Source organism: Pelobates fuscus, chromosome 7 (genome assembly GCF_036172605.1).
Source record: "Pelobates fuscus isolate aPelFus1 chromosome 7, aPelFus1.pri, whole genome shotgun sequence".
NCBI lineage: Eukaryota > Metazoa > Chordata > Amphibia > Anura > Pelobatidae > Pelobates > Pelobates fuscus.
The window spans coordinates 184,618,881-184,634,931 of NC_086323.1; the positions used below are offsets into that span (position 1 = coordinate 184,618,881).

The 16,051-nt window shown below is 43.0% G+C and overlaps 1 protein-coding gene across 6 annotated transcripts in view; it reads right to left on the reverse strand.

Moving 5' to 3' along the window:
- The window catches only part of IQSEC1 (IQ motif and Sec7 domain ArfGEF 1), a 421,691-nt gene that overhangs the window by 209,769 nt on the left and 195,871 nt on the right, over window positions 1-16,051 (reverse strand). The window lies entirely within an intron of this gene.

A 16,051-nucleotide genomic window follows, 5' to 3' on the forward strand; every position in this document is an offset into this window, starting at 1 on the left:
TGTCATCACCAGTTACTCATTCCTGAAACTGGATTTTTTTTTTTTTTTTTTTAATTCACTAGGATTTGCAGTCATAGTCTCCAAAACATGTTTTGAATGTTGAAGAGTTATCCTGTAGACGTAAAAATGTTTAGTAAACAACAATAGCATAGAGACAGGGTTACTCTAACTAAAAAAACAGTGTTTTAATTAAACACTTTATTTGGTTTAAGTAGCCCTTACTGGCACTGACCCCCAAGAGAGAGAAAAAAAAAAAAAGTTAAAGTGTACCTCATTAAAATCACTCAATGCAGGTGAAGGGATGTCCCGAAAGGTCTCACTGAGGGGTGGGGACTTGGGTGCCACAGAAGGGAGATGGTTACGCAGCCATTGGTCATCTTTGGCCAGCATGCATTGGCCAGCAGGCCAATGAGGCTGACAAACTGAAACTGAAACACTGACTACAAGCACCATAACCAAATTAAATCACTGAAGTTGTCATGATACTTGGAGTAACCCTGTAAAAATGTAATACCAACGAAAATATTCACATCCCATTTTATAAGAAAATTTTACTAAAGTTTGAGAAATGAACTTGTAAGTAATTGCAAAATTTCTTACATAATTGGGAAATCAAATTTTTTTTATTTTAAATTCCAAGGACCCTTTGGCCTCAATTTAATTTTGTTGAATGTGTTTTCCAAATAACTATTTTTTTGGGATACACTTTTAAATGTATTTAAGAATATAAAAATAATTACATTTTGTAATATGGATATATATATATATATATATTTTTTTTTAAAGGATATTTTATATTTTTTTCATATATATATATATATATATATATATATATATATATATATATGAAGTTTTATGTTTTAATATGCTGAAAAATCATTTGAAACAGTTTTATATGTTTAAAAATATATATATTTTAATAGTTTCCCTTTCTGTGAAGATTCCATATCCTCCCACCTTTGGACCTATTCACCGGTCTACGATTCCTCACATCCTGCTTTCCTCTTCGGGCTCGCCTCTCCACTTCTAGGATTTAATGCTTAGAATTCTTTCTACTCTATCACAGGTCACAATGCCAGCACTAATTGCCTAGTAACCTGTACTCACTTCCAGGGCCACCTACTGTTTGTATGGTCATCTTGGCACACTGAAAAAGAGGGGTCTAGTATCAGAAAGGCCTTTCTATGCCACAACACTCCTCACATAACAGTGAATGTATGTGTGCTACGTTATATTCCCGTAGATTGCAGAAAGCGCAACAGGCCCTGTAACCTGTTTTTTCCAGAAGAGAAGTCCATACCATGGGACTGATTGCTGATATATTATTTGCTTTCTATCAAATGACCATTCCATGCGGACCACATGGAGATCACACTATCTGTGTATACACTAAAGCATTACTTAAAAGGACACTACCGCGTACTTTTGAATTGATTGGATTATCTGCGTCCCCACAAAATTTCTTAAAAATTAGTTAAACAATTCTACTAAATCAGTCAAATGTAACTAGAAGTCAAGTGCCAGTACAATGTTGCCAACTTCTCACCAACATCAATCAGAGAAAGTCCCCACATACAAAAGCTTGAAAATAGTTTAAGTGTACTGGGACATACTAGAATTATAATTTAGTAGTAAAGCTGTAAATGTAAATTTAAGGAACACTACAGGGTTAGGAAAACAAACCTGCATTCGTAACGCTATAGTATGCTTCTAAAAATAGAGCCCCCTACACCATTTGCCATTGAAATTAAGAAAATAAAGGATTTACTGATCTTATTCCAGCACCAAGGCTCCTTCAGTGCTGCTTACCTTAGTGTTACATCCTGCAATAGCGTTCAGGAGGAATGGCCTTCTCCATGATGGTTCAATTCAATACTGCTCATAGAGGTGCATTAGGGACCTGATGCACAATTGTACCACGCACCGTGCGCACTTCCAAGTTTCCCATAGGAAAGCATTGTGTTCAACACTTTTCTAAGGGCTTCAACATCACGTGCCCAAGTTTTACTCAGTCAGTTTTGCGAAAACACCTCTACTGACTGTCAGTAGAATGCCACTGGAGGTGGATTTAACCCTGCAATGTAAATATTGCCGTTTCAAAATAAGTGCAATGTTCATATTGTAGAGTTAAAATGAAAGGACCACAGGTCATTTAATTATGGCAAAATGGTCTGGGTGACTTTAGTGTCCCTTTAAGAGTATTTATAAAGAAACTGAATGTACTGACAATGTCTTTTTGGCACATTTGCTATGCGCCTATTCTGCCACAATTCCCCCCTTTCTATTGCAACCATCTATATTATACATAATTTTAAATGATAAACAGGGCTTTCTTTTGATAATCTATATGTATACATAACACAATATTAAATAGGAAGAAAATATTAAATAATGGGTGTGGCGAAACCAACCTCGCCACTGGGCCCTGGAGAAGCCTGTTTGCTAGCCTCCTACCTGCTGACTATGGCCCCTGGGTTATTTGGGGCATATTGTACTTTATATTGCTGCTACTGGCCCTTTAAAATCAGCAATGGATATATTGGGACTTTTGGGACTACTGTCCCTTTAAGACTGTGGAGCATATTCCAGTATACTGCCTTTAATATTACATATGTATTTATGTGTTGAGTTTAACCTGGGATATGTATGCAGCATTCACTTGATTGTTCGGTAGAATCACTCCATTCATTATATTGAGTGAAACTACCGAACAACCAGACCACCCAGGACTAAGTGTGCCTCCAATTACAGTTTGCAACAATGTTGCAAACGGGTAATTGGCAATCAGTGTAATGTATTCTTTGTCCTCTGGGTGGCCGCCATTCGGGAAACAAACACGTGGCGGCGGCCATCTTAAACTACCGAACAGCGGTGTTTTGCCGTCGAGTGTCTGGAACTAAAATCGGACACTTGACTAGGCAAACACCGCTGAGACCTCCATACTTCCAGAAATTCGTATAGAAACTACCGAATGACCCGCCGTTCGGTAGAAAGAACCCCACAAACAAGGGAATTCATTCAAACCCTCTCCAGGCTCTATAACACAGGCAATTCGTCTGTTTTCATTCCCTTGTTTGTGACCGACCGCAGGGCCAAAATGCATGGAACTGTTTTCGGATACTTTACCCATGCGGTCGGTCAAATCTTTGGAACCTCATATCTCCCGAACTGTTCATCCGAATGACTTGAATTTTGGATATGTTGTCCCCCTGAATAAGGGCTATCCAGCGATGCTGGATTTAAAGGTGTACCCCCGGGTTTTGGGGTACATCCAGAACTTGGCTGGAAAAGTGTACCGGATAATTGGGTTTAATGTTATCTGAGGGGAGGGGATGTGTGGGCTGAACCATGTATGTGATTGGTTATTTTATGCCTCCCCCTGGGTGTGGCCTGTATGTGGATTATTGTAATAAAAGCCAGGCTGGATGAGCCAGTCCAGAGTTCCTGTTTTACCCTCAAAGTGATGTGTCGTCTCATTATTGGGGGGAAGGATTTATTGTATGCTGTTCCAGTTGACTGCTAGGAGTACAAGCCTATTCGTATGGTTCCTATTCAATGGTCTACAGCATTCATATGCTTGGGAGAATTTAAAGGTTTCTCGGATTCGGTGATTGTGGTGTCTGCCAGAGTGCTTGGAGTCCTCAGGAAGCACTAGGAGCATCCATTAACGGAGGTACCCAGTCGGGGTGCCAGGTGATCCGTTACAATGGGAAAAATATAAAATTCTGAGTTTTACAATGAATAATTTCTATACATCAAGTGCAACTAAAGAAGAAAGCTAACTCAAAACAGACATAATGTGTGGGATTTCAATACATTTTTAGAAGTTAGAAAACAAATATTTCCAGGAGTGAATTACGGTTTTACAGCCAAAACGTTGCAAAATTTGGCATGCTGTGATTGCAACTTTTATAGTAGTCACACAATCCAAAACGGCTACGATAGGCCTGTATTTTTGGGAGGAGTTTGAATCTATCTTATCCTATAAAAACCCCAATTACGGGGGGCGGAGCCAGCAGCCAACCTTAGCAGACGTGTTTCAGCAGAGCTCCGCTGAAAAGAGCCTGAAATAAGTAATATACTTACCTATAACACGCCGACTTTAGCCCACACCAGGTCCTAACGAGATGGGGAAGAGGTCCAAACACCAAGGCACTTCAAAACCGACAGGGGCACGCGACATCGGAGACCTTCTCCTCCGGCCCACACAGGCCTCAAACTACACCGCGCCAAAAAAAAAAAACATGGCGACGCGGCCTCTGCCTCCTCCGAGGACCAAGTAATGGACGAGCTGGATGAGTTCCCTAGCGCAGGGGGACTACACCTCCCATCCTCCGACGAGGACAGTGAGCTGCCCTCCACAAAGGGAGATATCAAAGCCCTGCTCCGCAACCTCCGCATGCTGTTTGCCGCAGGTGTAGCCACACTGCGTGGAGAGATACAAGCAGTGGAAGGGCGTGTTAAATCAACAGAAGGGGACACAAAAGACCTGGCGGCCCGATGTGTACAACTGGAAGCCCAAAATACGGAGCTCCAGCGCAGCCAGTCTCAGGTCACCGCTCGCCTAGACGCACTCGAAGACCGACACAGAAGCAGTAACGTAAAAATCCGGGGCATCCCGGAGACAGTGGTCTCGAGCGACCTAACACACTACATCGGGAGACTACTTACCTCTCTGCTCACACCACAACAAGCACGCCAGGCAGAGATAGACGGAGCGTACCGCATCCCAAGAGCCACCAAAGCTCCAGTGGATACCCCACGGGATGTCATACTGCAGCTGAGAACTCGGACAGCACAACGGACCCTCATGTCAGCAGTAAGAAGCAAAGCCGACCACCCATTTGAAAATGCCACCCTATCCTTCTATCAGGACCTGTCTAGGCCCACAGTGCTATGGAGAAGCCGGCTCAAGCCACTTACAGCCACGCTCCGCCAACACTCCATCCCATATCGCTGGGCATTCCCCAGGAGCCTGATCATAACCCATGGGGGCGCGACAACCCGTCTGACAGACGCAGCGGAAATGGACTCAGTGCTGACTGCGCTGGGATTGCCGACAAACCCGGTGAACACCATCCAAGCCCCGAACCAGCAGCCTCCTCACACCTGGGACATGGCCAAAGTGCAATCGTTCAAGCCAGCCGGGGCCCCTACTTCGTCCTTCACCGCATTTAGAGCGCAGAGGGCCGGCCGGCCCACAACGGACACCTGAGACCAGGGGGGGGACAAGGAAGAATAAGCTAAAAAGACTGCCCGATCATACTACCGCTAAGTTCCTAGTTTTCACTTGTGATTTTTCACTGTACTATCTTATTTAGATTTTAATTACTGTTGGTATTATTTACTAGACTATATATCTTAAGTTTAGCTTGCAACGTACTGCGGGAAGCCGCAAGTACCGACAGAGGGGCTGAAACGATAAGGCAACCTACACAGCCACACAGGCCTCCTTAGTCCTACCACACACACCGACTCCCGAACACACAGACCAGACCAAATCACTAAAACGCACGCACTGACACACACACCATTAAGCTACAGAACATGACTACAAGTACAGGAAAGTGTAGTGCACCATCAACACGAGACCTAAGCCTAACCACGTGAAAGCGGGTATACACCTGCCTCCACAAAACAACAGCGACCTTATCAATAGTACGCAACACTGTCGTACATACTATAGACAGTCAGAAAAGCCTGCATCTTACACAAGGCTTTGCCTCTCCACTGTCAAGACGTTATTACTTAATTTTCTTATACTTTATTTCATTATTAAATTAAAAATGTGCCGCCTATTCACATGCCACGCCAAACTTAACTTGTCTACACAAATTCTGCTACTTGCAACTCCTATTATGGTGGAACAGGTTAAATGTTACTCACACAGTTAATTCATCCTTTTTTTTTTTGTAAACTAATATGCCGCCTACTGATATGCTGTACCAACTTATAATATATGTGATCGATACTCAGCTTGCAACAGCTATTGTGGCCGAACAAGCGTACTGTTATTCTGTGCACGATAAAAATAAAGAATTACAAAAAAAAAAACAATTACCTTCTTACCTGGGCCGGACTCGTTCAGGTGATACGTTATCTTGGTTACCATGTGGACTTCCAGTTCAGCTCTTCAGGTCAAAATATTTTTCCTGTACTCACCTTCAGTCACGAGATCTGACCGCTCAGGGCTAACAGCTGACTCTAACCACATTGGAGCCTCGTTGCCGGTTCACTTCCGGGTTCCTGTATTGTTTTTACAGGTAACAAGAGGCTTTCTTCCGAACGTCCGCTGCTGGAGTTCTCTGTATGTCGTATCCATACGTACGGTGTTCGGCTCATCATGGGAGCTTTCATGCCTTTCTTGGTGTTTCACTGAAACTAGCCTTTTGTTTTTTTTCATATGTTTCCCACACGTTCTAGCAGCCGAATGTTCCCATAGCATTTTCCCATTCGTATGAGTATCATTGTTCAGCACTTGGCCCGTTACATTTTGTATGTTACGCAAACTGCTCTGCGTTCGCATGAGTTACAATTAGTCATGTTTCGTGTTCGGTTGGCTGGTATTTAGTTTGTTCTCCTTGATGTTCGAATTGACCCCTTCTGGATCACAACTTTGCCGTGGTAAAGGGGCTTGTGTACTTCAATGAGGCTATGAGCTATACCATGTAAGATGGGCAGGTCATAGCAGAGAAGTTGGACACATTGTAGTCCACTGGAGAAGGAACTAGCAACCCACTCCAGTAACTTTGCTAAGATAACTATATGGACAAGCACAACCAGAAGCATAATGATATGGCACTGGAAGATGAGCCCCTCAGGTCAGAAGGTGCCTACCACATTACTGAGGAAGAGCAGAGAGTGAGTACGAGTAGCACAAGATCTAATGAAGTGGTTGGGCCAAAGCCGAGAGGACACCCAACTGTGGATGTGTTTGGAGGGGGAAGGAAAGTCTGCTGCTGCAAAGAACAATTTAACATAGGAACCTGGAATGTTAGAACTATGAACCAAGGCAAATTGGAAGTGATCAAACATGAGATGACAAGGTTAAAAATCAATTTTGAAATTGGTGAACTCAAATGGACAGGAATGGGGCATTTCACATCAGACAACCATCACATCTTCGCCTGTGGTCAAGAATCCCGCAAAAGAAATGGAGTGGTCATCATAGTAAATCATCTGGTGGGCAAAGCAGTGCTCAGGTACAACCCAATAAATGACAGAACGCTTTCAATTTGAATTCAAGGCAAGCCATTTAACATCACTGTGATCCAAGTCTATGCTCCAACCATGGATGCTTCAGAGGCTGAAATTGTCCAGTTCTATGAAGAATTTCAACACATGATAGATATAACATCAAGAAAAGATGTTGCTATCCTCATAGCAGACTGAAATGCTAGTTTGGCCTTTGAGTTAAAAATGAAGCAGGTCAGAGATTAGTAGAATTAGTAGAATTCTGGTCATAGAAAACATCCTCTTCCAACAGCCTCCAAGACGACTCTACACATGGACATCACCAGATGGACAATATAATAATCAGATTGAGTATATACACTTTGCAGCCAAAGATGGAAGAACTCTATACAGTCAGCAAAAACAAGAGAACCAAAGCAGACTGTGGCTCAGACCATGAGCATCTTATTGCAAAGTTCAGAATTAAACTGAAGAAAAGAGGGGAAACCATCAGACCAATCAGATACGACATAAAACATATTCCTTGTGGACGGGGCGTGGCTAGCCGCAGAGACTAATGGAAGCACACTGATCTGCTCCATGAGACCCGGGAGAGAATCCATTGTAATCGGAGACATATTTCAACAATGGGCAACCCTAAAAAGCAAAATCATTCACAAGGGCATGCAGGGAGAACCCCAACAGCGAAATCGGGCTCACTAACCCGCTATTTTAAGGATTCGACAGACCGCGAGGCAGAGGCTGCAGGCGGTAAAATGGCGGAGACGGAGATCCCTGTTAACACCTCATCTCCCAGCCCAGCTCTTTCGGGGTGCTCTCATGAGACAAGAGATACCACCGCCGAGCTGGATATTAGAGACTTGCTGCGAAATCTCCCTTCGAAAGGAGGACTTGAGGAACATGATGGGAAAATTAGAAGCCGCACTTCACTCCAAAATGGAGACGATGGGCTCAGAGATTAAACAAATGGATCTTCGGGTCACGGACCTAGAAGAAGAAGAGAGGGATGTTCTACAGACTCAAATAACAAATTTGTCCTCCACACTGGATGCACATATCCTTCAAACGCCCTCCATTCAGCGCCATATATATGACTTTGATAACAGAGGCCGACAAAACAACTTACGTATAAGAGGCCTAGCAGAAACGCAATGTGAGGCCATATTGACTCTTTTTGAACTGTTCAATCTCATACTAGGAGAACCTAGCGACAAAAATATTCTTCTGGACAGAGCACATCGTTCATTGCGCCCCAGAAGCCTTACACCAGAAGCCCCTAGGGACAATCTGTAGGGTACATTATTTTGCCATCAAAGAAAGCATATTACGAACTCTTAGATAAACCTCACAACCTCTTTTATTTCACGGGAAACCAATCACAGAGTATCTACGTAATCGAAACATTTGATACAGATGGGGTTTTTCTATTTGCCCTTCTGGTGTCACATAAGGGCACCACCCACATGATTACATCTCCTCTACACATGCCTCCATTCACTAGGACCCAGATACTTGATTGGAACTTGACTCCCCAAAACCCGGAAGGACAGAGCCTACCGCAACTCCAAAGATGGCTTACTACAGCAAAGAAAAGACGAACAGACCAGCGATTCCTCTCGCCCACCCAAAGAAACGAAACAAATAGATTTGAAGGCAGGAGAAGGGGCCCAGAACCTGCGGTATAATGATAACGAGACCTGTCCAACGCATGACAAGAAGCAATGCCGCTTTCTGCCACATTAGGATATAAACGGTGACAAACCTCCAAGATCAGTTGACTTCAAACTCCTTTTAACTTCCCCCCTTCCAACCTTTCTCCCACCATGCCCATAACGAACAATAATCAATAATTCAGAATCTCCTAATGATGAAATCTAAATATAAAGGATTCAATACCCGGGTCCCGCGCAATTTCACACACCCCCAAGTAAATTAGGGTTCTATCTCCAGCGCAGAGATAGACTAATTTTTGGAGTCTCTCGTGTAGGAGTGCTCTATCTCCTAACTCCCCTTCTACCCCCAAATCCCCACTAACTCCAGAAAGTACCATAAGGTGTCACTAGGGTGCAAAGTGCACCAACAGCCCGCTATTCTAGCATACTCAGTGATATAAATCAGAGCACATCCTCTGGATTTGCCAGAAAACTCTACATACTATTGGGGTCTCTATATATTATTTGTTGTTATTTTTATAGTTCTTGTATATTATCTGTTCAAGCAAACAAGGTTACACACTGACTCACACTCACAAACCCTCTCTATAGGTAGCAAGCATCCCAGACACTCTGGTTTCCCTACCACAAAAGTAGGAACATACGTGCAGCATACTCCCTAAGAATTTTCAGCCAATTCTCTATTCGCCACACAACAAGAAGTGACATTCAGTGATTTAACAAAAGAGTACACAAACAAAATATCAAACACACCTAGATAAACCTGGTAGTTTTGCTAGAGATCACATAAATACGCCACCCACAAAGCATCACCTAAAATAATTCAACAACCGATGACTCAACAAAATAATCACAACATGACATCTATTAAATTCCATATGCAAAACACAAAAGATCTAAATACACCTGAGAAGAGATCAATGGCTCTGGCGGATTTTCGCAGATATAAAGCGGAGATAGCCTTCATACAGGAGACCCACTTCCACAAAGACTCTGCTCCTACACTTAAAAATAGAGATTATCCTATAGGATATTTTGGCCACTACAATGAAGCATAAGCAAGAGGAGTTGCGATTCTAATACAGAATCAAGTGCCATTCAATTTTCAGGCTCAACAATACGATGACTCAGGTAGATACATATTTGTTAAAGGGAAAATAGGAAACGCAATCATAACGTTGGCCAACATCTACCTTCCCAAAAAGAAACAGAAACAAGCCCTGACTAAAATCTTACAAAAACTGTCAACTTTTCAAGAAGGCATACTAATACTGGGAGGGGATATTATATCTCTCTAGATGGTACCCTTGATTCCACAGCCCCATCCCAAAGTTATCTTGAACAAACATGCAAATGTATAAGAAACACACTACACGAAGCTCAATTATATCACAGCTGGAGAGCAATACACCCTACGAGTAAGGACTACTCATTTTTCTTCTCTCCTGCATTAATATGATATTCCTCCAACACAGATACCTACCACTAATCAAAACAGCATCATACGGACAGATTTCATGGTCAAAATTAAATATCCCGTCCCTGCCATCAGTAACAGCACAATGGAAACTCAACAACAAAGAAACCGTTGAACATATCTCAGCCACTGCCAGAAATTACTTTAAATAAAACACACAACCCAAAACTTCCCCCGCCCTAGTCTGGGAGGCACACAAAGCCGTCCTTAGGGGTGATCTAATTTGGATAGCATCCATCACGAAACGCAAAAGGGAAAAACTGGTGATACAACTCACTAAAGAAATGTGCTACAAAATCTTGCTAGCTAAAATGTCGGAACTTAAAACAACACTCCAACTACACGCCAAACGTAAATTAAAACTCACTAAACTATCTTACTACACGAAAGGGGGTAAAGCAGGAAAACTATTGTCGAAAGCACTCCAGCAAGACAAACAGACCACCTTTGTCTCTGAAATAAGACAGACACACGGCACCTTAACTCACCAAAAGCCAGATATAATTAAGGCAGTCCACGGTTTCTACAACCACCTTTACAACCTCAAACACACACCACCAGCTACAGAAGATATATTAAACTTTCTTAAACCTAGAATCAAGAACACAATTCCAACCAATGAAATTAATTTCCTTGACGATCCAATCACAATAACAGAATTCCTGCAAACTGTCAAGACTATTCTTTTAGGTAAAAGTCCTGGACCGGATGGATACACAGGGAAATATTATAAACTCCTAGCGCAGGCTCTGGTCCAACTCTTCATAAAAGCATTCAACACGCAGAAATTAGCCGCCTCTATTCCCAAATCGGCCCTAGAGGCAACAATCGCTCTGATCCCAAAGCCGGGAAAGGACCTTTCTCAATGTGGTAGTTGCAGGCCCATCTCACTAATTAATATTGACCTTAAAATTCTGACAAAAATCATGGCCACCAGACTTAAACCTCTATTACCAAAACTCATTCATCAGGACCAAGCAGGGTTTGTCCCAGGACGAGAAGCAAAAAACAATACAACAAAGACAATAAAAGTGATGTATTAGGCACAAAAACACAAATTACAAAGTGCCCTGTTAGCTATCGATGCCGAAAAGGCCTTTGATAGAGTGAATTGGTCACACACTGCGACACTTGGGCTTTGGGCCACGATGCCAAGAATGGATTGCGGCAATCTACTCGTCGCCTACAGCCCGATTGCGAATTAACGGTCAACTATCTAAACCAGTAAGCATAATGAATGGAACCAGACAGGGATGCCCACTTTCCCCCCTTTTATTCATACTGTTCTTGGAACCATTCTTACAAGGGATCAGGGACACCAAGAACATCCAGGGTTTTCAGATCAAACAACAAGAATACAAGATCACAGCCTTCGCAGATTATCTTTTTACAATTTCGAACCCAGCATCCACAATCCCACACATACTAACAGAGATGGATAATTATAGTACAGTTTCCAATTTTCAAGCCAATCTGACTAAGTGCAAACTATTACCCTATATACGACACAATCGCTGGATGAACGATTACAAAAATCATTCCACTTCAAGTGGGCCAACAATTCGATCACATACCTGGGAATACACCTCCCATCTAAACTAGATTTGCGGTATGACATAAATTTTCCCCCACTACTTGTGTCCATTCACAAGGACCTAAATGCATGGAAAAGAGCATGCTTTGGCTGGCTTTGTAAAATTAACATAGTAAAAATGAACATACTTCCACGGATACTATATCTCCTCCAGGCCATACCCATCATTTTACCCCAAAGCTTTTTCTCCACAGCTAAAACAGCCATCACAATCGTCATTTGGTCAATCTCTCGCCCGAGGATAGCCCATGCCCTGAATGAAGTCTTCATCCCTGATGAAGTCTACCTAAGACGAAACGCGTTGGATTAAGGACCTGGACTTTTGTTTCCAGTTTCTTTTATTTTATTTTATGCATATATCTTCTTGCTGCGTTCTGACTGCCACTCCATTTGCAGTTTTTATGGACTTTTCTTCACAGTTCCACTTGCTAGTGGAGATTTGCTGGCTGACTGCAGTTTGTATGTAAGTGCAATCAGTGTAATAAATTGTTATTTCTTTTAACAATACTGCTCTATATGGTTTTCTTCCATTTTTGAGGATTTGGCATACCGCAAGTACCTTTGCTTATCTGGCAAGAGAGACAAGCCCCTCCTAAGATACCCCGCAGGAAAAAAAGGGGAGATAAACGCAGATCATCAGTGGCTCTTGTAAGTTCTTTACCTCCGGGCTTGAGTCACTGTTTTTCTGCATACCGTACTTCAGTATTGTGTGATTTTTTTTATTTTTTAGGTTTCTCCCAGAATGTTCCCTGTTATATACATGTTGTATTTTTTCTCTATATTTGTATGCTACCCCCTTTTGATCTATACTCCTCTATACTTTGTTGTTGTATAGATTTGTTTGGTATTTTAGAAAAAAATTAAAGAACAGATCATGAGAGAGGGAGAGAAGAGGAGTCAATTGGGCAAAGGTAAGCTCGGCATGACAGTGCCACTTTAACAACATACAAACAAACCAAATTAAATTGCACCCATTGTGTATACATACAAGCCGATACTTAGTATAATGAATAGTTCAAATTATATGATGGCCGCTATTCTGCCATTAACTGTCCAGAGCTGTTTTACATATATATTTCTAAAGTGAAATACATAAAATCTGTAACACAGTATTAGTGAGATAAATGGGATGAATTTCACTTACCATATGAAGAGATGGATTAGGCTCTGTAAGATATGCCAAAGGTGCCCATGCGGCTTTCATTAAAATTTGATCACATGACATGGAAGCCAAAAGGAAAATATTGACTCAGTGTTTTACTGTGACAAAGTTTGAATGTGTGTCTGGCACTTGCCACATTTGCGTATTAGGACCCCAATGCTCATCTGTCAGGATTACAAGTTGATCCACAACACAGTACTGTGTCACACCTAGGACTAAGGATAACGTATAACCAGACCTTACAATAGCCGGACTTAACGTCTCCAAGAATAGTCAAAATACTTGCCGAGGTCAGGGACACAGAATCAGACACAAAGATGAGGGAAAGCCAAAAGTCAAGGATACCAGATATCAGGGAAGTCAAAACAAAGCTAATTACCAGAAAATCAAGATCAGGAACGCACTCTCGGATAACCATAGGCATGAAACCACGACAGGGCACTGAGCAAGATGAGAACTAGGCCTAAATACCCCTCCTGTGGATCCAATTGGCTGTAACCGACCTTTGACCCCTTAGGCAATTACCGGGTTTCCATTTGCATAATTGCTGCTCAGCACAAACCCTGCTGTGGATTTGATTGCTGCTCGGCACAACTTTTCCTGTCAGGGCAGTAATGTTGCTCGGCACAACTTTTCCTGTCAGGACAGTAAATGTCATTAACCACATTTTTATGTGCAGATGAATATGTGACATCCTCATAGAGGAAATATGGACTCTCACAGAGGTAGCCATGCCTCCACCATGATGTTCTGGGAGGCAAGAAGGTGACCTGCACTGAGGAAGCCTCATCACTGGAAAACAAAAACAAAACGCTAGGATCCCTTAAATGGATACTATAGTCACCAGAATAACTACAGCATCATTTAGTGTTCTGGTGTATTTAACATGTTCCTACAGGCTTTTTAATGTAAGCACTTAATTTTCTGAGAAAACGCTGTGTTTATATTGTTGCCTAGTAACACCTCTAGTGGCAGTCACTGGAGTTTACTTTTTTGGCTCTGTTGGGGGCCGGGACTGCAGGCCCAGGAGTTTGTAGAACGCCTCGGGGTCTTCTGTCCACGTCAGGGTGTGGGATGTGTCCCCCACTGTCACGTCTAGGGACCCCTCCATTCCCCAACGATACTTTATGGAGCAGTCTCTAAGTTTCCTGGCCACCGGTGCCAGTTTCCGTTTTTCCACCAGTACGGAGAATGGAATGTCTCCATATATGGCTATTTTACTACCCTCGAATTCTATATTTCTGACACTTACATCGCGTGTCACCGCTATGACATCCCTGGTGGTCCCCTCCGGTGCCGCTGGGGATTTGCGTACTCTGAACGCCGAGGTTATCAGTGGTGGGGCAGCTCCCCCCTCAATTCCCAGAGTGTCTATGAGGCACTGGGTATATAGTAGTAGCCTCTCGTTTCCGATCGCCTCCGGAATCCCCCTATGTTCCTGCGCCTATGTCGTGTTTCCAGCACCGTCACCGTGCGGTTTAGTCTCTGTACCTGCGCGGCTAGGTCCCCCATTTGTGCCACGGTCTCTTGTATTTGTGCATCTCTGGCAGTCTCTCTCTCCTCCATAGCTCGGACTTTGGTGCGGACTGTCCCCACCTCGGCCTGTACCACTTGCAGGTCCTCTCTCCATACTCTCCTGAGATCTAGCAGGAGTTTCTTTATGTCCCCCTTCGTGGGGGCTGAGTCTTCATCAGACTCTGATGCGGTGGAATCCCCGCCTGACCTTAGCGGCGTGGAGGGATCTTCCTCCTGTGGGGAATCCTCTGACAGTGTGTGTTCCACTCTGGCCTCGGGCGCCATCTTGGCTTGCAGCCGCGGCATAGGCCTTTCGAAGGAGAGTCGGATATCAGGTAATCGGGTCGTCTCTGTGTGCTGAGCTTTTCTGTTTTTGTGCCCCATTGTTCCCTCTGGTGGGGGGTGATGTTTCTGTCCGGTTAGTCTTGTGGTTTTCAGCCAAATTTGCATTTTTTCGTTTGTCTGATACGGAGCCTCTCACTTAGGCGTCCGCTTGGTCTCTTGGTCGGCCATGCCCCCTAGAGTTTACTTTTTGTGTTAGTGCTGCAGTGTGCAGCACTGGCCTTCAGCACCTCTACGTTCTTGAGTGTTCCCCATAGAGATGCACCAAGCCCTGATGTGAAAATTGCCCTAGGTTGCTGTGCTGTGTGCTCCCCTCCTGCCAGTCACCCAGACATTGCCTCCTGGAATGGCGCGGCCATGCACCGCCCCAGAAGTTATGCCGGCACACAGTCACCGTGGAGTGACAACCCAGATCGCAGCTTCAACCACTGTAGACATGATAGCTACGCCAATGATTCAATGTATTTCTATGAGGATATACGGATTGGCACAGCATGACATTTTGCCACGCATGTGCTATTGCCTCTCAATGTTTTCCTATGGGAAAGTATTGGATTGGCTAAGATCATCAAGAAACAATTATCTTATTATTTAGCCAAAATTTGAGCAATAATGCAGCTTGTAACAAACAATGACTTTTTTTTCACTGAGATGAAATCACAGAAAGCTCAAAGCGTCGGGGTATATAACCGCAATAATGTGGGTCTATTTTTTTTTCCACATTTATACCTTATAGAATTGCAGTGAAATAGTACTGTGCCTTTAACCCCTTAAGGACACATCACATGTGTGACATGTCATGATTCCCTTTTATTCCAGAAGTTTGGTCCTTAAGGGGTTAAACTACAAAAAATGTGTTTAGAAACCAGGCTGAACAAATACATTCTTCTAAACTACATTTTAGCTGTAAGCTGTATCTTTTTTTTTTTTATTATTAGAAAGTCGCCTACATATTTGAGAACAGCACCACACGTGGCCACATCCTCACTAACACCATTAAAATCAAAGTGGCCGTACATAGTTTCATCGTTCTTTATATCTTTTTTCTACCACTTCTTTCCCATCCATCTACAACCCCACACCCCCCCTAGATA